At 49.6% G+C, this 24258-nt stretch overlaps 1 pseudogene across 1 annotated transcript; it reads right to left on the reverse strand.

Moving 5' to 3' along the window:
* Window positions 1-357: 357 nt before the first annotated feature.
* LOC147631707 (DNA replication licensing factor MCM2-like) lies at window positions 358-23071 on the reverse strand (annotated as a pseudogene). The gene is made up of 18 exons (XR_015267328.1): window positions 22839-23071; window positions 22404-22630; window positions 22136-22323; window positions 21597-21685; window positions 21259-21448; window positions 20692-21161; window positions 20474-20611; window positions 20186-20374; window positions 19944-20070; window positions 12754-12788; window positions 12457-12645; window positions 11655-11771; window positions 11485-11569; window positions 2012-2158; window positions 1738-1863; window positions 1464-1646; window positions 1219-1380; window positions 358-1024 (listed from the first exon to the last, which is right to left on the reverse strand). The product of XR_015267328.1 is annotated as a DNA replication licensing factor MCM2-like (transcript).
* Between the last annotated feature and the right edge of the window lie 1187 nt (window positions 23072-24258).

The following is a 24258-nucleotide window of genomic DNA, read 5'->3' on the forward strand; positions in this document are numbered from 1 at the left end:
GAAAATTTGTTTTCACTTTTGAAAAACTTTGCATGAGAATTTCAAATTTTGTAGACACTTTTGAAGAGCTCTATTTGAGAATTTAAGCACTAAGTTGGATTTCACGACTAAGTACTTTTCATCTAGAAGCTTATAGTAATTGACCAATAGCACCATACTAGATTTACATGGAGCCTATACATCATCTCAAGCGATCAATACATTCACCTTCTACAGTTTGCTTATGAGAACACACCTCACACAGCCACATGGAATAAGCACCATTTGAGATTGTTCACACACAGGATCCAGGACGCAGATATGTAACTATTGATTTTGATTCTATTCTTTAAGAGGTGTGTGGATATTCATTCCGCATAGGAGCGTTATGCTAAACATTCATTCCAATGTAAATCTATCGATATCGCCTGCTTAGCTTTCTAGATCGCCATGTCCGCACAACAGAAATATTGATGAGACATTTGTGAGAACTAGCAAGATCAAGCAAAACTGTACCAAGGTCTTGATCACCTTTCAGTCCATAATTTTCCCTTCGTTAAAGCTTTGCTAAAGGATCATCATCTTGTAGTCATGACATCCTACAATTGAAGCTTTAGCGTTGGGCCATCATTTTAGCTCTGTTTAAGAGGTTTAAGCTTTATTTCAAGGTCTATCAATTTTGGGAATCGAGCTTATGCTCTTAAGGAATACTCACATTAAGTATACTCATCTAGATTCCCTCTTTATATCCACACCTTTTCGCATCATTAGGATTCGTATGTTGCAAGTTGCTGCATCCCATTATGGACGTTGTCCCTAATCGATAACATGGGACTCGGGAGCACTTGATTATGAGGAGACGTTCACTAACATGCTCTTCATCATCCGTTTCAACACATGGGACTGGGACGGCTTGCGAATCCATTAAAAATTACACCAACGGATGTGTGATAAGACCATCGGCTGCGTTTAGGGTGAAGTTGGCCTTCGAGAATTGTCTGCTATCATAGAACGGTTGTAGATCTGTGAAACCATACTCTCGAGCCTGTAGAGTGAAACATGCAAATGAGTTAGTTTCATAACACAACCTAATTGATTAATCACAATCCTGTCATCTGTAAAAGCTATCAGAGACCTTACATCCGTATTGATGAGAGAAGGTTCCAAAGGCCTCCTCTAGGAAGGCCAAAAAGACCACTTCCACCATCAACACCAAAGATTAAGAATAGCACTGCATACCTTAGCTTCAAGGTCTTCCACCTTGACCTGCACTTGGGTTAACGGGACCCTTGGACGGCCCATGAGTTCTTCAAAGCGGACTGCATCCTTCACAAGGCCTCTAAGTAGATGAAGCAAAAGCTCATTGAAATCCTTCTTGTAGGTCATATATTTCTTGAAACTCTGTCAAGTCCAAGTTCAGAACTATCAATACAGCCCACACGTAACTTCTCCAAAGCAGTACATTGAAATGGCTGGAATCTCACCTTCTGCAATGCCTTTTGTACCCCATACTTTTGGGTGGATATGAAGGAATCCAGTAGAACTCGAATCGCCATATCAACATCATCTTCAGTGACATAATTCCTCAGATGCATCCGGGCATGTGCCTCTGACATTCGGATCATTGACTCAATATGTCTCACTGCAATGGGAACACCTTGTCCGTGCTGAAGCCATCCACAAAGGATAAAGGTTAGACATACATAGCATACACTTCATAGCCACAGCTTCAGCAATTGAAAGCTCCAAAACACCTACCATAGATTCTCGTCTTAAGTCCGCATAGACCAGTGAAACCTTGTTAAGGTCAGCATCATGTAATTTGGGAAACACATTCAACTTTGCATATGTTACATACTTTCTAAGCATTTCTTGAGGAAGAACCTGCAACAAACTTGCTCACCTCCTTAAAATGCACACTTACAGGTTGGATGGGTATCAAGAGTAGCTATGTACTTTAATCAAGGTTTGGACACCGATTTCAATAAAAGATTGCTAACATATATGTTCCAGAAGCAGATGGCATCCATACCTCTGGATCAGACGTGTCTGCGGAGAGCAATGGCTCTCCCATACTAGCATCAGGGTTGGCCTCTTCAGAACCTTTGGGTTGGGACTTGAAGTGGCTGCCGACCACAAACCTTGCCAGCAATTCATCCCGAACAGGGTCCACCACGTCCTGGGAAATCAAGGCAGGAAGAGTACATGAGTAAAGAGTGCTTGCAACTGTTAGTCAAGTTCCTTGGCAAACCAGAAAGATATGTAACCCCCTAGCCATCAAAAGATGGAGAAACAGGAAGACGTCACTTCAAGTGATCCCAAAAGAGCAGTATGTTCTTTGCTCACTGAAAATAGTAGCATCTTCTTTTAAATCAAATCATTCAATTGATTTACATTACATCAGACTCTGCATAAGAAACACCTCAGTAGTGAAAGCAATTTTTTGTGTGTTGTTGAATGCTTTGTCAGCTGATGGCCTCCTGTATCCGCCTCTTTCTTCCACTGGCATCCTTCGCACCCATCTCCAGCGAATGGCTGTTCTAAATACAGGCGCAGCAGTCGTATGGACCCCTGAAAGACGTGTTTCACAACAACTATCTTCTGCAATCATTCAACCCTAACGCAAGTGGCAGGAGGTCCTAGATTTTCTCACGTAAGGCGACACAGCCCACGGCTCCTCCAGCCCCTGCTACCCCCAAACCTTGGCTTGTTTGGTTTTTATAGACGGGTTGACAGACATGCACCCACATCCACCTCATGATCATGTGCAATACCATTATAGTGGGACAACTGTGGATGTTGACACATCACCTTCGCAGCAAGATGCATTACATAGGGACTTATTGCATGAGGATGTATTGCATGGTCATGTCCAGCAGAATGTGAAGGCAGAAGAGTCAGATGTACATGCCTTGCAGAATCTTGTGATGATGTCCATGTTGATGATGATGTCTTATGCTCTTCGATCACCATCATAACTTTCTGCCCCTTATCGGGGCAGTGCAGACCTATGAGAGGCACCAATCTAGATCTGGTACCATGTTTTCTACCTCTTTACCATGCTCTCGTCTCATGGAACGTGCAGGACCTTGGTAGCGTCTTTCAAGAACCAATTTCACCCAGGAGTTATACAGATAGTCCCACGGATATTTTGCTTGTGCGGGAACATAAGCTTGATGCCAGCCAGTGCACTACATCTGGCAAGCTTTTACCTGGGCACACTTTTGGTCTAATACAGATGGAACTAAAGGTGGAGTATGTACTTCAATGGCAGCTGCAACTATTTGATTGGTCATGGAGTTATTATCCCTGCCAGAGCACAATGGATTATGCTTATGTAGGGTGAATTGAAAATTGGTGTGCTGAATGTGTATGCTCCTAACCTCAGAGAAGACAGAATTCTTTTTTGGAATGCCATCCTGGACTCTACCTCAGGCATACCATTGGATCATTGGAGGTGACTTCTGTCAGAATATGCAGCAGAAATGATAACAAGAACATAAAACTCCAAGAGCAAGTGCACAGCAGGAAAAAGCAGAACTGGGAGAGAGAGAGAGAGAGAGAGAGAGAGAAGCGTGTACCGCTGGAGCATAGCCTGAGGTAGAGACTTCATGAAGAGGTCCACCGCAATGTCCTCCGTCGAACAATAAAGAAGCAACATATCACCAGCCAAGATCTACTCACGAACAAAATGATATTGTATCTCTATGTGCTTGGGCCGGGCATGGAAGACCGGGTTCCGAGCAATAGCGATACAGCTCTGGTTATCACACTGTGCTTGGGCCGGGCATGGAAGACCGGGTTCCGAGCAATAACGATACAGCTCTGGTTATCACAGTGGATGACAGTGGGCTCTTTCTGTGGAAACCCCATCTCGCCAAGCAACCTCCCGCAGCCACAACCTCGCAAGCAGCACCACAAGCAGCCTAGTACTCCGCCTTTGTACTCCGCCTTTGTCAACGACAAGGCAATATGTGCTTGGGCCGGGCATGGAAGACCGGGTTCCGAGCAATAGCGCTACAGCTCTGGTTATCACACTGGATGACAATGGGCTCCTTCTGTGGAAACCCCATCTCGCCAAGCAAAATGATATTGTATCTCTATGTGCTTGGGCCGGGCATGGAAGACCGGGTTCCGAGCAATAGCGATACAGCTCTGGTTATCACACTGGATGACAGTGGGCTCCTTCTGTGGAAACCCCATCTCGCCAAGCAACCTCCCGCAGCCACAACCTCGCAAGCAGTGTTTAAGACCATACAAGGCCTTCCGTAACCTGTAAACCATCCCCTTTGATCCTGGAACCTCAAGCCTGGAGGCTACTCAACATACACCTCCTCCTGCAGGTCACCATTAAGGAACGCAGATTTAACATCCATCTGATATACGGGCCACCACTGAGAAGAAGCAAGGGCAAGAACGGTCTGAATCGTGGTCATCCTCGCTGTCGGTGCAAAGGTATCCTCATAGTCGATGCCAGGACACTGAGCATAACCCTTAGCCACAAGTCTGGCTTTGTGTTTGTCCACCGACCCATCTGACGTATACTTGGTCTTAAAGACCCAATTGACACCAATGACAGACCGTTTCGACGAACTCGGTACCAACTCCCAAGTGTTATTCTTCTCAATGGCATCCAATTCCACTTGCATGGCTTTCCTCCAAGTATCCTGTGCAAGAGCTTCCTTGACGGAAGTGGGCTCTTTGTCTCGCATGATACGAGACATCAAAGCATAGTTTACCTGTAAAAGCTCCGTTGAATGACTTATATCTCTATGCGATCTTTGTTAGAAGTCATCTCCTGTCTAGTTTTATACACCAGGGCCTTTGTTGTGGGTGTGCCCGCCCTTATGAGGTGTTTTCCCATTTTTCCCCACACTCCGTATTTTTCCCCCATTTTTTCCCATTTTTCTGAGGCTTGGGAGGGCTGCCACGTGATGCCAGGAGCACTCTGAAGCTGGCCGACTGGATCTACATCAGTCGTGGGCTGTCAGAGTGCTGGCCGACTTGTTCTGACTAGGCGGAGGCATCTGTAGCTGGCCGACTGCTATTTTCAGCAGTCGTGGACATTTTTCTCAGTCGTGGGCTTTCCTGATGCTGGCCGACTGCCCTCTAGGGAAGTATATATAGGTCCTTAGCCCCCATACCTCATTTGTATCATATTCGGGATCTTCTTGTGTATATCAGAGCCGAGTTACACGCCTACATCTCTCTCTTTTTGTGCTGTTTTTTCTGCCTGCGTTTTTGCTCGTGTTCCCAGATTTGGTCATCATCTCCGCTGCATATTCTGACATGGTATCAGAGCCTAGGCTCTAGATAGGTCTTGGGATTTGTGTGAGCAAGAGGGGGCTGTTTTGTGGTTGATTGGTGGACTGTTTTGGACTGTTCGGGAAGAGGAGAAGCAAGAGGAAGGCGGGCTGATTTGCTGGACAGCCACTTGCAGGTATCAGTTCTTCTTTGTTCCCACCCACCCACCCTTTTCAGAGTACATCCCCGCTATGGCAGATCTGTTTGAGATGGCCGAGAGACATGTGAAGATCCCGACACTCCCCACGTTTCCGATGGACCGTCAGTTGGATGGGAGCAACTACGGCATATGGAAGGTGATGATGGAATCCGTTCTGGAGTCCTACGATCTCGCCGATTTCGTCGTTGTTGGTGTTCCACGGCCGGAAGTAGAGGAAGGGGAGTTACCGTCAACCCGAAAGGACCGGGAGGCCCAGACGCAGATGTGGGATCGTGTCAACGCCAGGGTCCATTCGTTTATTTTCCTCAACTGCACACCGCAGGTAATCAATCATATAAAGCATATGACGCTGGCCAGAGGTATATGGCAGCATTTGGCCTCACTTTACAACAGGGTATCGCCCATGAAGAGGATTTCCTTGGAAGTACAGATGCGGGTTATGAGCCCTGCAAAGTCGTCGACGATGCGGGAGCATATTAACAAGCTGCAGGCTCTTCAGCAGGAAGTTCTTCAGGCTGGGAAGGAGATATCGTCAGAGGACATGGCCATCACGTTGCTGTCACATTTGCCCTCTTCGTACTCAGCATTTTACTCTTCTTTGATTACCAGTGGCAGGCTCAGCACCATCACGTGGGAGGAGCTTGTGCCCATGGTCTTGGACCAGGAGGAACGATTCACGAACCCTCCTCAGGGTGGAGGTTCGGGGGCCTTTACTGGCCAACGGTCGAAAGGCCGTAACTCGAGCAAGGGGAAGGCTTCATCGGAGAAGTCTTCTGAGAAGATGTCCGACGCTGACCGCGAGAAACTAAAGGCAGAGAGGACCTGTAATGATTGTGGCGAGAAAGGCCACTGTCAGAGTGCTGGCCGACTTGTTCTGACTAGGCGGAGGCATCTGTAGCTGGCCGACTGCTATTTTCAACAGTCGTGGACATTTTTCTCAGTCGTGGGCTTTCCTGATGCTGGCCGACTGCCCTCTAGGGGAGTATATATAGGTCCTTAGCCCCCATACCTCATTTGTATCATATTCGGGATCTTCTTGTGTATATCAGAGCAGAGTTACACGCCTACATCTCTCTCTTTTTGTGCTGTTTTTTCTGCCTGCGTTTTTGCTCTTGTGTTCCCAGATTTGGTCATCATCTCCGCTGCATATTCTGACAATCTTCGAGGTCCATCCTCTGTGGTCCATTCGGAGGGAAGCTCCGTGACACCTAACTCCCGAAGGGTGTCCACCAGCCACCTGGGTACTCGAACAAAACACGGAGCCTCCTGCTGCGGAGGCTCATCTCCAACTGCTGGCTCAACCTCCTCAACTGACTGAGGTTGTCCAACTGGAACAATCAACTGGGAATCATAATCAGAATCTTCTGGGTCTCCAAGAAGTGGCGGCTCATCAACAGTGGCAATCGGAACATGCTCATCAAAAACCACATCCCTGCTGACAACAACCTCGTTCCTCTCTGGATCATACAACTTGTATCCCTTGGAAAGAGAGTTATATCCCACAAAGACAAGCTTTTGGGACTTTCAATCAAGCTTCCCTCTCTGCTTCTTCGGAATGTGAACATATGCATCGCTCCCAAGCACATGAAAATGGGAGATATCACGTTTCTGCCAAAATATGCCTCAAAGGGAGTCATGTTCGGTACTCAAGTCGTCGGAGATTGGTTGAGGATATGGACAACCGTAGCCACAGCCTCTCTCCAAAGTGGACGAGAAAGATGACGATGCTCCAGCATCGTCCTTGCCATCTCCACCACAATCCTGTTCTTTCATTCAACTACTCCGTTCTTTGACGGCGAACCTATATTTGCTAGCTCCCTCTTGATGCCATGTTCTGCACAAAATCTCACAAAAGCATTGAAAGAAAATTCACCGCCTTTGTCAGCCCGAAGAGTCTTTACCTACAAGCTAGACTCTTTCTCCACCATTACATGCCACTCCTTGAACCGAGCAAAAGCTTGGTCCTTCTGTGAAAGGAAATAAACCCATGTGAATCTCGAACAATCATCAAGCAGCATGAAGTACAAAGAACCTCCCAAGGATGTTGTCTGCATAGGTCCACACAAGTCAGTGTGTACCAACTCCAAAGGTTTCGAAGCCCGCCTGGAAGCGTGCTTCGGAAAAGATTCCCTGTGCTACTTACCATGAATGCAAGAACTACATCGTTCTTGCCTGCTACCAACATCTGGCAAGCCAACCACCATCTAAAGATGAGAGTCGACACCAAATTGGTGTCCCAATTACCCACTAAAGGGTCCCCCCTACAAGCAAGAGAATTCGATTGTATTACTTTAGAGAACTTTGTACAATTATGTGAATGATGATTGTGGACTACCAAACGCAAGGACGAGGAAGACCGAATGCAAGCTGAAATATATGCCGACCCAATAGCACTATAGAAGACTCTATGAAGCCACTTATGCAAATCCAGAACTGCTAAGGTATGCACATATGCTGGCTGAAGATAAGAGGATCTTCCATGCTGACTTGGACTGAAGCACGTAGTGCTTGAGATTGATTTGTATGCTCCAAGAACCCTAGGGATCTTAAGCACACATGTTCTCTTGATTGACTTGCTAAATACATGTGGAATGTGATGATTTATGCAAGGGATCTACTGCTTATATTGTACCACATGTTGCTGATTGGCTGAGTTTTACTGCTGTCGGCCAGGAGAAAAATTCCCATGACTTGATAAATAAGCATTTAATGCTGTTATTTGCTACTTCTATTTCACACATGTGATGCTCTTTATCATGGGTGTTAATTACGTGTAATATTTCATTGAATGCTGAGCCAATGTGTCACATAGCACCACAGTGCAGGGTGCATGTGACATTCCCTCCTTAGCTTGGCGACAAGCTCATGGCTTCCAAGTAGTCCAATAATATCTGTGGGTACTCCTGGAAGAACTCTTCATCTAGCCATACGGCTTCATGAGTGCCTTGGTCACGTAGAATTGTCTTTGTCTGTGATTAGAACCATGCTTCTATCTATGGAGAAGAATCTGCTCAGGCTCGATGACTTCAAGCTTCATCAACCATCTCAAGTTGTTGCTCATCTGAGACCACCAGCAAAGCTGGTCCAACATAGGGCTTCAACAAAGAAACATAGAAGACGTTGTGCATAGTCCAATTGTCTAGTAGCTTGAGCTTCATGGAGACATCACTGATCTTTCTGATAATCGAAAAAGAGCCAAAGCTTCGAAATGAGAGCTTGGGACAACATTGAGCTGGCCCACTTGCTTTAATCTCTACTTCATGGTCCGAAGGTACACCCAATCCCCTTCTTTGTAGTTGACATTTCGTGTAGACTTGTTGACTTGCCTAGTGTATGCTTCCTAAGATTTGACGAGGCACTCCTTTATTGACTGAATGATTTTTGAAAAATGTTCCTGTGGTCTTGTTGGCCTCCAAGGAAGGCAACACCATCCTCATAAGTGACGAGAAACAGCAACCAAATCTACCTCATAAGGAGTCCTACTAGATGAGTGAGTATCGTTTAGGATTGCTTGTACCAAAGGAAGATAATGCTCCCACTTTCATTGCTGATCATGGCAATGCGAATTGAGAACATCAAATGCCAACTAATTGTATATTTGGCAAGGGTGCGGGCGGCAAGACAAAGGTAGCAGAGATGCAATGCGAGTCGCGATCAATAGGAGACAGAGAGATTTTTGCTGAGACACCGAGGTCCTTGCCCCACTTGGGTGGCTGGGCAAATCGAGACCAACAGCACCACCCAACCTGGTGAACTTCGCACACTCACGCCGCCCATCCCAACAGGCACAAAGGTGGCCAAGTAACTCTGTGTGGCAACCGTACTGATAGGTGTCGGCTCTGTGCGCAACAACGATGAGGTCTAGGCACAGCGGCAAATCTAGAGCATGACGCGAACACCACAAGGGAACCCATCAACTGGATGTTGACGAGAGGCTAGGGCGCAGGGGTGCAAACTCTCATACCAATTGTTGATGAGCAGGATTGGGTCATGGTAGAGACACAAAAACAATGACCCAAAAAAAACAAGTCTATACTAAATCACGATTAAAAATTAAATCTATCAACTATGAATGGATTTTCCATGGTTTCCTTATGAGGATGGGAAGGTCTTTGGAATGAGGTTACCCAATGCCAATGTGTAGTCCCTTATTACAAAGGTAGAGATATGCATTTCAAATGATTAATACTTTCCAATTTCAAAAAGCTTAACATGATATTAAACTTCCTAGTTCACACATTTATAGAAAACTCCTTTTGCATTGATTTTACATTTATACAAAACTCCTTTTACATTGATTTTTCCAACAAGTTGGAGATATCCACCAATAATGCCCTCCTTGGCCTTTTCCTCGGGTGTTTTTTTAGGCTTGTATTCCCTATCTTTCTTGCCTCCTAAGCTGCTCTGGGAATCTTTCATTGTATCCTTGCTATTCTAAGCTCTCTTCCCCGACCGGGATGATTACTATTGGGTGGTGGATGATTGTTGCTTGGGTTTGGAGCTAGGCTGGATGTACTTGGGCTTATGTCCCTTCAACACCATTTCCTAATTCTGAGCCAGAGTAAGAGTCCTTTCATATGGCTGTGGCTCAAAATTACGCACGGTGAACATAATGTTCATATCCAACCCCCTAATGAACTGTTTCAATTTATCCTCCTCGAATATCCCTAACTAATGTGCCGACATGATAACTCTGTTGGAGTATGTCAGTACTAGAGACCCATTTTGGGAGTCTATAAAACTCATCCTCAAGGTTGGTCAAGTATTGGAGAGGAAGAAATCGTTTTTGAGATTGGACACGAAGGTATCACATACATACCGAGGAGCCCCTGTGGTCATGTCTACATGTAGACTGGACGGATGTTGCCACCACGTAATTGCTTCGCCTAAGAGGTGAGGTGCTGCCATGGCAACGTGAGGAGCAGGAGGGCAAAAATCCATTTCCAATAGTTGCCTTCTATTCCATTCAACCTGGATGGTGGATGAGAGATGTAATGTTCAGGTGATCACACCTGGCTCTATGACCCGTCCAATGAGAGTAGTGGATCGCTCTCAGAAGCGTTGGTACACTAACCCTTCCCCGGTGATGGATACTCAAGCTTCGTGGTGCCTATTGCTGTATGGTGGACACCTTATCAAATATTTACATTGGGACCCTAGTGAGCGGGAATGGACTGATGTGACTAAGTCAGCTTCACTGTACGTAACGCCACATTGCTCGTGCTTGGACAGACCCAGAGTGTTTCCACTCTTAGGTCTCACTGCTGGGACTTTGGCACTTGTACAGGAGGAGCCAAATATCCTACTTCTAGCTGTTTTTACACAGTGGGTTGCCCACCAACCAGTGGAAATCTACTTTTGGCATGGACCCCTCTTGTCCTAGATGCCCAGCTCCATCTGAGACTATCATTGCTTGTGGGAGTGCACAGGAACACAGTGGATCACGGTATCTATAGCCCCAACTCTTGGAAAATTGAGTTGAATGATCCTATCTATATTACTTGGAATGCTATTGCATGGTTGACGCAGTCTGGCCCACAGCTTCTTTTTGAGCATAGGGGAGAAGATCAAGTTATACTTGTCCATAGGGGCATAGCGCAGAGATGTTTGCTTCAAGATTTCCCCAAATTCAACTGAGTATTGATACCACCTAGGAGATTATTGCTAGCATCAAGGCGTGGCATATCTGGAGACCATATGCCTAGAGGCCTTCAAGGGTATTCATGTTTATGACAGCCAGTGTATTTGCAGTATATGGAGTTACATCGTTCACTCTTTTGGTCACCTGAGCCCGCATATAGGGATCTTCTAGAGCCCCGCAAACAAAATGCAAGAGATTGATGAGAGGAACCATGGTATTTTCTTCTCCACTCCTACGAGTATTTTCTTCTCCTCCACCCCTACAGGGCTTTTATTGCAACATAGTGACCCGATTAGTGAAGATCTCCCTACCTTTTGGTTTGAGATCTCCCTTTGTATGGTTTTATCTTACTTAGAAGAAGTCTCTTTCCTGGGAAGAAAAACACACCTCAGTAACATACCTTCACTACACAAAGGACATCAAATCGTGATAAAATAGGATCTGTAAGCTCCACGTTCTCAGAAAATGTCTTCGCTGAGTCATATCTGCAGACAACCAAGCAGCAATGCCAGCAAAATTTTATTACAAAAAAGATAAATCAGCTTGCATAATAACAGCCTGCTGCCTGACCTGCCACCCACAGGGTTTGCCGCTGCAATAACAGAACATCGAGCTTGTAATGATGTTACAATGCCAGCTTTTGATATACTGATACTTTGCTGCTCCATAGCTTCATGAATACTCACCCTGCAACCAACAAATATATTTTCTATCACTTGTTTACAGCATATTTTGAAGTTGAACATACCTCTATGAGTGTGTGTGTGTGTGTGTGTGTGTGTTGTGTTTGAGAGAGAGAGAGAGAGAGAGAGAGGACAAGGAGGAAATAAGCAAGGGCTAAATCAATGGACCAAAAAAGAGGATGGAGTAATAGAAGGGGATGGAGAAGGAAGGCCAGATATGAAATAAATAAATACAGATGTATAGATGTCATGCCACAAAGGATGTTGAAAAGTTGCCTTCCAATCAACTCAACTCTCATGCATTTTGAGCCAACATTACAGTATTATACTACACACACACAAATGGAATCATGCATAAAGAAGCCACTGAAGTAGACATCTTAATAAACCATCAATCATTTTTCATCACTTCTCCGGAGGTGAAGAGCAGATTCGGCCATGATGATGAAAGCTACCACTAAAGAGGGGAGACACACACATAAACAGAAACTGTCTGGGCAATGCACCATTTTAAATAGAAAGAACCAACATACACCAGCTGGCCCCAACTTGGGCTAACACTAGCACATTCTCGTGCACACGCACTTAGAAAGAGGTGGTGATGACAGTGAGACTTTGAATGTCATTGCCAAGCCAAGTGGTCTAGCAAGGCTCCAAAATAATCAAATGTGGAAATTGAAAGAAAGTACCTGTCTTGATCATTCATTTTATCGAACTCATCAATCAGACAAATTCCTCGATCGGCGAGTACAAGTGCCCCACCTTCCAAGGTCCACTCACGGGTTACTGGATCCTTGTGAACAGCTGCTGTCAATCCTACTGCTGAGGCACCTTTGCCAGTGGTGTATACTGCTCTTTGAGCAGTCTTTTCAACATACCTGATAGCATCCAAAATCTTCCAGTCAACGAGGAACAGTGACTCGAACACCAAAACAAACAGAGACATTGCATGGCAAGCTGATGATTAAAGTTCACTAAAAGCTCACTTTAGAAATTGGGACTTTGCAGTGCCAGGATCACCAAGAAGTAGAACATTGAGTCGGAAAGTAGCGAACGTGCGTGAGCCCGCTGCCCCCTGCGCCTCCCCCATCGCTGTCGCCGCCGCCTCCTCCCCCCTCTCCTTCACCCGCCTGTCCCCGCAGCCCCTCCCCTCCCCCGCTTTCATCCCGCCTGCCCCCCTCAGCCCCCCCGCCTGCGCCGCTTGCCCTCCCTCCCCCTTTTCCGCGCCGCCCTCCTCTTCCCCCCTTCGCCTTCTCTGCGCAGCCCCCCCTCGCCCTCCTTCCTCCGCCTCCCCCCCTTTTTTCCGCCTCCTTCCTTTCTTCCCCCCCTCCTCGCATCGTCGGCCTCTCAGCCCTCCGTCCCTGCTTCTCCCTTTCTCCCTGCCTCAGCCCCCCGTTCCCTTTTTTTCCTTTTCGGCGTCTTCCGCGAAGTGGAGAGGTTTTTTTCTTGGGTTCGTCTCGTCGATTCAGCCAGTACTACCTGGTCTTTTCCCCCAGGAGGACTCCATGGCAGCCTCTCCGTCAGCCCCGACCGATACAGGTCTTCGACTAGACTTCTCAGATGCAGAGCAGCAGCTTCTCGCGTCCTCCGTTTCTTCTTTGGAGGCCTCTTCCTTAGTTTGCAAGGTGGTGGGTAGCCGCCCAATGCGGAGAGAGTTACGCGACCTACTGCAGGGTAGCCTCATCGGCGAGACTGCAAGAATCATCAGCGTGGATTTTTTAGGCCGCGGCTACTACCAGGTGGAGTTCGAGTCCCCACCAGCAGCTCAGAGGGTGCTAGCGCTCGGAGCCCCATTGCCCTACGCTCCTCTCGGGCGTTCTTGGCACGATGGACCCACGGTTTCGACCCATCGTCTGATCCACTGGCAGGCGCGACTGGATTCCCCGTCACCGTCTGCTTTCCAGGTCTCCGAAGGGAGTACTTGCCCCTCTTGCCGTCCATAGGCAGGGCTTTCGGGCAAGTGGTGGAGGTGCCACAGACCGCGGCCTCAGTGGTTGCTCGGGCAGCAGGACTCCCGGCCATTCGTGTTGTGGTTCCGTCACCGGAGTCCCTCCCGAAGACGATCCTCCTCCCTTGTCTTTCTGGAGGACATCTGATACAGCGCGTGGAGTATTCGGGCCTCCCCGGCCAGTGTTTCACATGTCGGGAGATGGGCCATCTCGCACGCGCATGTCCCCGCAAGGGGGTTCATCCTTCACGCTATGCTGCCTCTGGACCCCCTGCTGCAGGAGACCCGAGAGGTGGCCATCCACCTCCGAGATCGGACATCCCTGGCTCGCCACAGCAGGCGCCACCATCGGATGAGCAGGCTCCGGCGGAGAACGCCGCGCAGACCCAGGAGGCTGGCGGCTGGCAGGAGGTTCGCCGGCGGAAACGCCCGGCCCGCAGGGACCGTCGCAGACGCCAGCAGGCTGCACAGGCTGGCGGACAGGCTGGTGGACAGGCGACTCCGGCTGGCGTACAGGCACCTACCCGCATTTATGCTCCTGTCAGGGATAGGCGGCCTGCAGGTCCCACCCCGATGGACGAGGATTCAGACTCCGTGCCCGTTGTTGAGGCCGATGGTGGAGCCTCCCACGTGGAGACCCCACTCCCGCCTCCCCCCGCGGGGGACCCCGCCCCCTCCCTGGAACAGTTTCCTGAGCATCCCCGGCCGCACTCTGCGACCCCCGGCTCCCCTCCCCCCCACCCGGAGAGCACTCTCTCCTCCCCCCCCTCTCCCCCCCCCCGCCCCCCCCCTCCCACCTCCTCCGGCGGCCCCCCCTGACACCTATCCTCTGGCAGATGCCTCTCCATCCTCCCCTCGCTCTCCCCCCTCCTCGCCGCGAGCCCCCATCCCTCCTTCGGCCTCTCCAGGATTCTTCGCCAGACCACCCACTGCCCCGGGGCAGCACAGCTGGGTAGGCCAGAGTTCAGTCCAGCAGCTGTTTCACCGACACTCCGGGCCGGTGGAGATGGCGATCCTAGCTTCGCCCGCCACAGAGTTCTCTCCAGCATCCCCTGGGGGGCCCCCGCGAGTGATGGGGCTACCAGTGGATTACAGTTTTTTCAGGTGCCTCCAGCTGGATGCTGGCCCATTCGAGACACTGGTCGCGCCCTTGCGAGTCTGCGTGGTGTGCCATCCCTCTCGTTCTCCTTCAGTGGTGAGCAGCATGGTGGCCTTCTCCTTTCCTCTCAGCGTTGCCCCAGACACAGCATGGGATTGCAACTCTGTAGAGGAAGTTCTGCGTGACCAGATACTGGAGTTTTCTCACCACTTCAGTGACTTGGGGCTCACGGACTTATTGCAGACCCGACTACACTCAGCCCGCATGAGCCTGTTTGGTATAGGAGATTGGCGGGTGGATCCGGTCCACACATCAGTTGAGGCGGTGCTACTGATTCTCCTCCATGCCGCCCCGAGGGTGCAGCCTACCTTTCGATATTTATATGCTGAGGATTGATCTCACGCCTATGCTCTGGACAGGGCGAAGGCGGAGTGGGGCTGGACACAGACACAGGTCACCCTCTTTCTGGAGAGACTCCGCACCCGGACAGACAGTGACTATTCTCCCTCCAAGCCGGCGCCCAAGACTCACAGAGTGGAGGGCAAATCATCTGGGCCGGCTGAGAGGGGTGAGCCAGTGGCGGCTGCTTCACTTGCCACAGCTCATCCATGAGGATCCTCTCATGGAACATCCAGGGTCTCGGTGGACATCGCTGCTACATTGGTCGGGGCAGACTTCGCCAGGAGATCCAGAGGGCCCTCGTTGGAGGACCCATAGATATCCTCTTCATCCAGGAGCACCACCTTTCTGCCGGGCGTACCCGCACCTGCGGGAAGATCTTGCCAGGCAGGAGTCACACCTTTGGTCCCCGGCATATGGCCCCCAGGGGAACCAGGGCGGAGTATGCATCTCAGTCAGCGAGCAGCTTCTATCCGAGGTTGTGGACTCTGGCACCCTGGTTCAGGGTCGAGCGCAGTGGATCATCCTTCGGGTTGGGGAAGACCACATTGGCTTCCTCAACTTCTACGCCCCTAACGGGGCGCCCGGGCGAGCTCAGTTCTGGAGCACCATTAGGCAGTCCCTCCCCTTGGCAGACCACTGGTGCCTAGGAGGGGATTGCAACATGCTGGAGGATGCAGAGGACAGGATGGGGGGCAGCCAGGAGACCATTCATGGGCCAGAGCTCGCTGCATGGGAGGAGCTTGTACTACAGGTGAGAGGCCAGGATCCGTGGACTCTCCCGGAGTTTGGCCGGTTTGCAGGGGAGTCTATCTTTCTCGCGCTCGGATAGACGGGCCACAGGAGTTAACCTCTCCCGCATCGATAGGTTCTACATTGATGAGTGGGCTTGTGATAGAGGTGGCACTGTGGGCATACTTGCAGGCTCCTCGTTTTCAGACCACTTTCCAGTGCTTCTCCAGATTGAGGACCCTACGAGAGGAGAGCGAGGCCAGAGTGTCCGGATTCCAGATTGTCTCATAGAGGAGCCTGAGATCGCGATCAGAGTTGAGCAGGTCTGGCAGGAGCTGCAGTTCAGGAGAGGATCGACAGCCAGTGATCTTGCCAGTGGCTTGCAGGAGATCAGTCGGATGCTCAGACTAGCTGCCTTGGACCGTCTGGAGGCCTTCAGAGAGCAGGAGAGGAGCCTTCGGAGGAGTCTAGCGTCCCTCCAGAGACTCCAGGAGAGAGATCCCCTGAGCCCTTGGATCTCAGAGCAGATGGAGACAGCTCGCACTGAGATCAGATCCATCGAGGAGAGGCGGGTGGAGTTCCGATTCCATGCTCGGGCTTCTTTTTGGACTCAGGCTGGAGACAGAGTGACTCGGGATTTCTTTGAGGCGACTGGGCCTCGCTTCAGACGAGAGGGTCTCAGGCGGCTTCGCCAGGCTGATGGCCAGGTTGTGGTGGATCCACCCAGGGTTCGGGCGATAGCCACAGATTTTTACAGGGATCTTCTCTCTGCTGAGCCAGCAGACGACAGGGTGAGAGAGGCTAGGGAGGCAGTCTGGAGCTTCACGAGACCGGTTGTGCCGGCCCATTTGCAGCACTCCCTTCTCTCCCCCTTCTCGGATACGGAACTGGAGGAGGCTCTTCAGGCATTACCTCGAGGCAAATGCCCAGGAGAGGACGGTCTCTCAGTGGCTTTCTTCCAGAGGTACTGGGGCCTCCTTCATAGGGGCTTCAGATTGGCTTTCCAGGAGATTATGGAGACGGGAGTCATGCCGGACAGCATGGCAGAGGGGTTGATTCACTTGATCCCCAAAGAGGGAGGAGACAGACTGGAGATTAGACAGTGGAGACCGATCACCTTGCTAGGCACGGCCTACAAGGTCCTAGCTAAGGCGATCAGCAGGCGGCTTCAGCCTCACCTTCCGGACATCATCCACTCCACGCAGACAGGCTTCATCCAAGATAGGAGCATTCTGGATAACATTTTCTCTTTCTGGGAGGCTACGGCTTTGGCTAGATTTCGGCAGGAGGATCTGGCGGTGCTCCTTCTCGACTTCGAGAAGGCATATGATCGGGTGGACTGGGCCTTCCTGGAAGGCACTATGGAGAGGATGGGCTTCCCCCCTCAGTGGATCCGTGGGGTCTCTGCACTCTACACTTCGGCTCATAGCCAGGTGCTGATACAGGGCGTGTGCGGAGAGAGATTCCAGCTATCGCGCTCGGTGCGACAGGGGTGTCCCTTGGCGCCCTTTCTTTTTCTTTTTGTGGCGGAGGCCATGAGCACCTTCTTGACGGCACAGGATACAGGTTTGAGGGGCCTCCAGCTTCCCATCCGCACCTCGGAGGAGCTCCTAGACTCGGAGTTTGCGGATGACACTGCTGTCTATCTTCAGGGAGGTGAGGAGAACCTCCGCCGTTTCGCCTCAGCCATGGACAGGTTTTGCAGAGCTTCGGGCGCTTTGATCAACTGGCACAAGTCGTGTGGGCTGTGGGTCAGTTCTATGCCCCCCCCGACTTGGAGGCCAGTTGATGGTTTTCAGTGGCTGCCCCCCGGCACTTCAGTGCGTTATTTGGGATGCTATGTGGGCATTGATATATCTCCGGAGTAGCAGATAGCCCCCCTTCTTCTGAGCATTCGGAAGAAGCTTCTGTATTGGAGTATCGCTCGTTTATCTCTGGCTGGCCGAGTAGTTGTGGCCAACCAGGTCCTGCTCGCTACCATGTGGTACATCACTTCTTGCTGGGCCTTTTCTCGGGCGTGCATTGGCCAGGTGCAGAGGCTCATCAGGAACTTTCTTTGGTCCGGAGGCGACGGGCGACCCGCCAGGGCCAAGGTGGCATGGGCTGTGATCACTCAGCCGAGGGAGAGAGGCGGCCTGGGCATTGTAGATCCTATTTGCCAAAGCCGAGCTTTGCTTGGCAAGTTGGTAGTTCGTGGTCTCCTACCACGCGATGAGCCGTGGAAGGAGTTACTTGTTTCCAGGATGCTCAGCCGCACTCCTTCTCTTAGCGGCCCCTGGACCCCCAGCATCAGGTGGATCTTTACGGAGCAGCGATCCAGAGGAGTGGGCCTCGGCTTCGAGGAGCGTTTTGCAGCCAGCCTTCTGAGGGCCTGGGCGCATCTGAGGCCGTCCCTCTTCCAGACTCCCCCGGGCACCGATGAGGAGCGCCTGAGGCAGCCATTGATCTGGAACCCCTTGATTCGACTTCCCAGTGGCCATATGGTTGGCTCGCGATCTCACGTGTCGTGGGGCCCGTTGAGCTCCGGCCCGGCCCAGTCCCTAGATGACTGGATATCCTTTCAGGAGCTGCCTCCAGAGGCTCAGGAGAGGAGGCTCAGTGGGATGAGGGGCAGAGAGTTGATGAGACAGGACATTGAGGCGGCCATCCCCCGGGAGTGGCGGACCCCAGTACAGGACCCTCCACCTCCACAGTGGATGGGTGTCTTTACTCGGCATGAGATCCTTCTAGCGGTCTGCGGCACAGCGGAGAGAGTCACCCCACTCACTTTCGAGGTGGGAGAGGGTGGCCAGCTTCAGAGGACACGACTAGATTTGGATGGGCTCCAAGGTTGCATTCTTCAGAGGGTACGGGTGGTCGGCTTCCATCAGAGGCAGTGGCATGTAGACCCCTCACCGGCCTCGATAGGGGAGGACTGTTCTTGGAGATTATGGGCTTGGGACAGCAGGCCTCTTATTCGCCTTCAGTGGGACCCAGGTGAGTGGTTATGGCGAGATCCCTACTCGGCCCCTACCAGCCCTGCCATCCCCTTTTTTCAGTACACAGCGAGGCTGGGGCGGCGGATTCAGAGACACAGGATAGCGAGCACCCCGGCAGCGGCCGAGCATTGGCGGCGACAGGGGCTCTCCCCCGCCTTTCTTAGGGACTTCTGGCAACGCCTTTGGGCCAGTTTCCGGCCCCGGAAGGTGACGCTATTTCTCTGGCTCACAGCGCATAGAGGATTGGCTGTGGGGGCTTGGCTAGCTTTTGGCAGACACCCAGCGTCCTGCCCTCGGTGCGGCCATGCACAGGAGACACAGCGGCACTGCTTATGGGATTGCCCACAGGCACAGCAGGTCTGGCAGCGCGCTCTCAGGATGGTTTTTGCAGGCTCACCAGGTGAGATGCTGGTGACGTGGGGTGCGGTGGCTTGGGCCACGAACAGCGGCCCTGCACTTGGATATGAGGACGTCCCTGGCAGTGTGACCATCCAGGTCTCTGACAGGGCGATGGCGGTGGTTCCGACGCCAGACTTCTCTTCGGCAGCCTCTCAGGAGGGGGTCGGGCAGAGATGGGAGATGATCAGCAGCATGACGGCTTGGCACATATGGAGAGCCCGATGCAGGGAGGCCATTGACCACCAGGCGACTCCACCGGCGGAGGTCATACAGGCCCTCTGGGTGGACATCATTCACACCTTGAGAGGACACTGGGGGAAACTCCAGGGCGACTCGGATCGCATGAGAGGGCGCCGCAAGGCTTTCCTCCGCACTTGGCAGCCTGGCCCTTTCCTCACCGCGAGGGACGAGGATGTCACTTGGCACTATAGGCCGCCAGTTTGGCTTTTCTCACCTCCCTCATGTACTACTAGGTAGCCCCCCCCAGAGAGCGGCCAGCCACGGGGGGGAGCTCAGGTGTTCATTGTGTTTTCTATCCCTCCTTGCGAGGTGAGCTTTGTAGCCATATGGCGTTTTCTCATTAACTAATAGAAGGATCGTTTCTCCAAAAAAAAAAAAAAAAAGAAGTAGAACATTGATGTCGCCTCTCAGGCGATGCTTCCCTTGAACATTCTTTTCACATAGCCAGTGCTATGGCCGTCTTTATGTCCTCATGCCCATATATTGATGGGGCAATTGATTTGATGATCTGCAAGTTTGTTCAATGTGAAGTGGTCTGAACAACGACCCTTCCTAGACTAGAAGAACCTACAAGAAAAGTAAACCGCTAGAGGAGAAGGTAATTGCGGAAAGAAAGGCTTTACCCGTGCACCAATTCTAGGATCTTTGGATAGTGCTTCAATCTCTGCTTTATCCTCCTCAGTTAACTTGTATGCAGAAAAGAGGTCCTGTTTCTTGCTTACATGGTTTGCCTCTACTACAGTAGCAAACACTGGAAACCCGTTCTTTGTGTTCAGAGCCATGTCAAAATTGTTTGTATAAATACCTGTAACCTCCTGCATTAACCAAGACATCATGCAAACACCAATCAGGCCACAAGAGCAAAGAGTCCTAGGCACTCTAGTAAGAATCTCTACCCTTAAAGCTCTTGCTTACAATTTTTCTCCCGGCCTCGCAATGTCGATAAGATCATTCAGAAGAATGACTTCCTTGTACCGTGGAAGTCTACCAGCAGGAACAATGCCTGGACTTTCTTGCAATGTGAGCTTCTGATAATTCCTGTATATTGTCTGGGACATTCACAATCAAATTCTTTGAGCCAAGATACCTCAGCCAAAACCTCACAGTGGAGTATAACATGGAAATTCACCTGCTCAATGTTGACACTGAAAGGGCCTTTGGACTGACACTCTGGGCAGGATCCAACCTTGATTTCTGAGTAGCTGTTCTGAAAGAAGGGTCCTAAAATCGTCCCCCACTTGTGGCAATCATATTTGACTTGCTGTAACTGAGGGAACACCCCTGATCGTTCAGATGCACCTGCCTGCAAATCAGACGAGTTTATCATTTCGTCCACCTTGTCATTAAAAGGTACATTGAGGTTAGACATGAGTCAGTACCTGATGTTGCGAATCTGGTCAAAGACCGGAAGATTGGTTACCCTCACATAAATCTTGTCATGAATCTTTTCATAATTAGGATGAAACCTCAAAACCACATTCAGGGCAACTTCCTCCATGACTTCGAGGACCGACTGAGGTGCATCAGCGAGCCAAATGGCTATGTTGGGATGAGTGTGGATAAATTGTTTGTAGTCCATCTCCAAGCTGCATTTGTTTGCTGCAAGGATCAAAAAGCCATACATAGTTAGCCTAGACTCCACTTCATAGGAAAAAGCAGCTTCTGTAAACTTTGTAAGTCATTCCAGGGATCTCACCTGCTACCATTTCATCAATCAGGCGTATGTATTCCGGCTGTCCAGACTCATTTTTTGGGTTCACATACGTGACCAGAAACTGCCGGAACTTGCGTGCAATAAACCTACGGACTTCATCTCTTGTAACCCATTCTCTAAGGCTACCTTGCACATTGTACATTTCATATTCACCCTCATCTTCCTCCTCTTCCTACAGAGCACATTCAACAACCTTTATGTTTAAAAGCAACTTCCAAGTCCTCAATGCAGAGCTCCTCTCTGAAACTTTGACAAAAAAACATTAAAGCTGCCTCAACTCTTCACGAATCAAAGCTGCTTAAACTAAGAAAAATGATAACCTCATAGGCCTCGTCATCTGTTTGATCAGTGACAGGAGGTTCTACTCGGGCCCTGCGTCGCGGTCTGTATTCCACTTCAGAATCATCATCTGGAAGAAAACAAAGCCTGTTCAAAAAAATAACTCCTGTACACACACGCGTGCGCACGACCACAGAAGATCACACTTTTATAACAACAATTCCTAGGCACACCTGTACATACACACGCGCGCACACACACACACACACACGCAGGCATGCGCCCACAGAAGATCACACTTTGTAACATAATTTTCCAAGGTGGAAACAATCGGTACATCAAAAGGAGCCAAATATGCATCACAAGAACCAAACCAACGAGGACACTTATGCATCACCAGAACAGAATCAGAGAGGATAACAATATTCAACCTTCATGATTGCTGTGGCTCAGATCCATGAAATGACATAGTAGCCAATGCCCGTGAAGGTGTGATGGGAGCACACATAAAGGATGGGTGATAGCAGGCCCTTTCATTGAATTAAAGTTAAAGAAGGGGAAAGAAGATGAATCACAATACCACGGTCATGCAAGATATGTGGAAGCTTGCGATTGAACATAACACTATGGACAGTCTCTCGTGCATCCAGCTCAGCCTCAGCAGCCCGGCGGTCTGCCATGATTTGGTCCAAGTCTCGGTCATCTTCCAGCTCATCATCGATATCCTGAGACTCATATCGGTCTTGACTTCCCAAGGGCTGATAATCCCTGTTTGTTAACAATGTGGAATTTAAACAAAACTTTGTACTTGCATTTGCTACAAAATGCAACCTAAAAAGAGGACTTACTGTTCCATGAAATTGTCATGATAAAGGTCCTCTCCTTCATCTTCTTCATCATCTCCAGGGTCAGTTGCAAACACTTCGGGGTCAACTTCAGCTTCATCGGAAGCAGAGTGTGCAGAGCTCCTCCTACGGGGGCTGCTGGTGGTGTGGGGGAGCCTGTCTGTGCTGAAGTTCCCCACTGAGGATGGAGATCCCGGGGTGGAGGGATGCGATGACGGGTTATCAGCATCCTGCAGGTGCAAGGTCACAAAAATGAGTTGCAAACTTCTCTGCTGCTTGTACGACATGCAAACAAGGACACACATGCCCTGAAAAAGTAAGAAGAAGATTAACTGCGCGCAGTCCTGTAAATTACGCCCGCGAGCACACCTGAGGACGAAAATGCAGGATTTTCTGCACACATACACAAGAGGAGAGCCAAGACACACAAACACATACCATAGTCAGAGAGCGTCCAAGAATCTCGTCTTCGAAGCGAAGTTAGGGTTCCTGGTGCGCCTCGGCGAGGATCTCAGCAACCTCCCAATCGGGGGTTCCAAAACCGATGTCGTGGGCACCTAGAGAGCAGCGGTGGCTGTTGGTCTGAGCCAGTTCTGTCCCTCTACCTTCAATGAAGCCAGCACAACAGGAGAAGCGAATGGCGGGAGTTTTGGCGGGAAACCAGCGTCCACGTCGGCAGGAACCTGCGCGCACACAAAAGAACATGACGAGGTGTGAAACATATCTTTGCCAATTATATGGGACCAAAATTCTCCTTTCCTATTAATTAATTAGTTAGGAAACTGGAAATCGATGGGACCTTAATGGGAAGACCTTACTGGAAAAGGATTTTTTTTGGGATCAATAATAATTATATATATTACCTCAGAAACTTCCAAAAACAAAACTAACTTGAGAACAACCAAGTAACCTATAGACTACTGAACTTTACAAAGTATTTTTTACCTCATGAAATGTACTGCTGAACTTTACAAGTCATTTTTATTCTCATTTAGGATTCTGCATAGAAAATCCCATCTCTCCTCCTCCATCAAAAAACACAACTGCTCCTAGGAGATCTGATAGCTCAACAGAATGCAGGCCTCCAGGTCTGGTTCCCACAGGATTTTCTATAAATGCAGCAAAAGTGTGATCAACTTACTTTGTTTTTCGGTGCCACCTTTGAGTTTTTCGTCCAAATTTAGGTGGTCTCCTCTTCTCATCCCAACATCTCACCTGCATCATACAATTCAACATTAGGACTTACTCCTAGTATGTTTAAAGCTCCATCACCTCGACAGGGATCAACCGATATTCTTTTGCAACTTTAGTAACAACACATGCAGCTCAGTACACCTCATTTTATTCACATTGCAAACAGACCAGCACAAACAAACACATTTATGCATTAAATATGTTTCTTGCAATCCAATGCTTACAACCTTCATAAACATAATGGCATTCCTGTTAGACCATATTTCCCACAAGACACAAGCTCTGATAAGGTTAAATATTTCCAATGGTAGCTGTCCCAGGTGTAAGTGGCAAAGGATTTTTAAAAAAATATGGAGATGCCACATGGATGAAAACGAGCGTTCTGGAGAATTCTAGTGATCTCTTTTCGTGTTTTTTTTCTTCTCTTCTCTTGCCAGTGTCTCTCTCTATCGAGGGAGTTTTTTTTTCGTGATTTTTTTTGAGTCGATTCTACTAGCCTCTTGGGCGGGTGTTCCGCTAGCCTCTTGGTCGGTGTTTCTCTCTCTTTTTTCTCTCATGCAACTTCTATCTCTGGCATGGCTTCTCTCTCTTCTTTCTCTGGGCGCTAGCGTCCATCTCGCCCGATTGTAGCTTGCTACGATGCTAGCTAAGGTTCAAACGTTAG

The sequence above is a fragment of the Cibotium barometz genome, chromosome 14 (genome assembly GCF_041138505.1).
Source record: "Cibotium barometz isolate CiBa-2024 chromosome 14, ASM4113850v1, whole genome shotgun sequence".
NCBI lineage: Eukaryota > Viridiplantae > Streptophyta > Polypodiopsida > Cyatheales > Cibotiaceae > Cibotium > Cibotium barometz.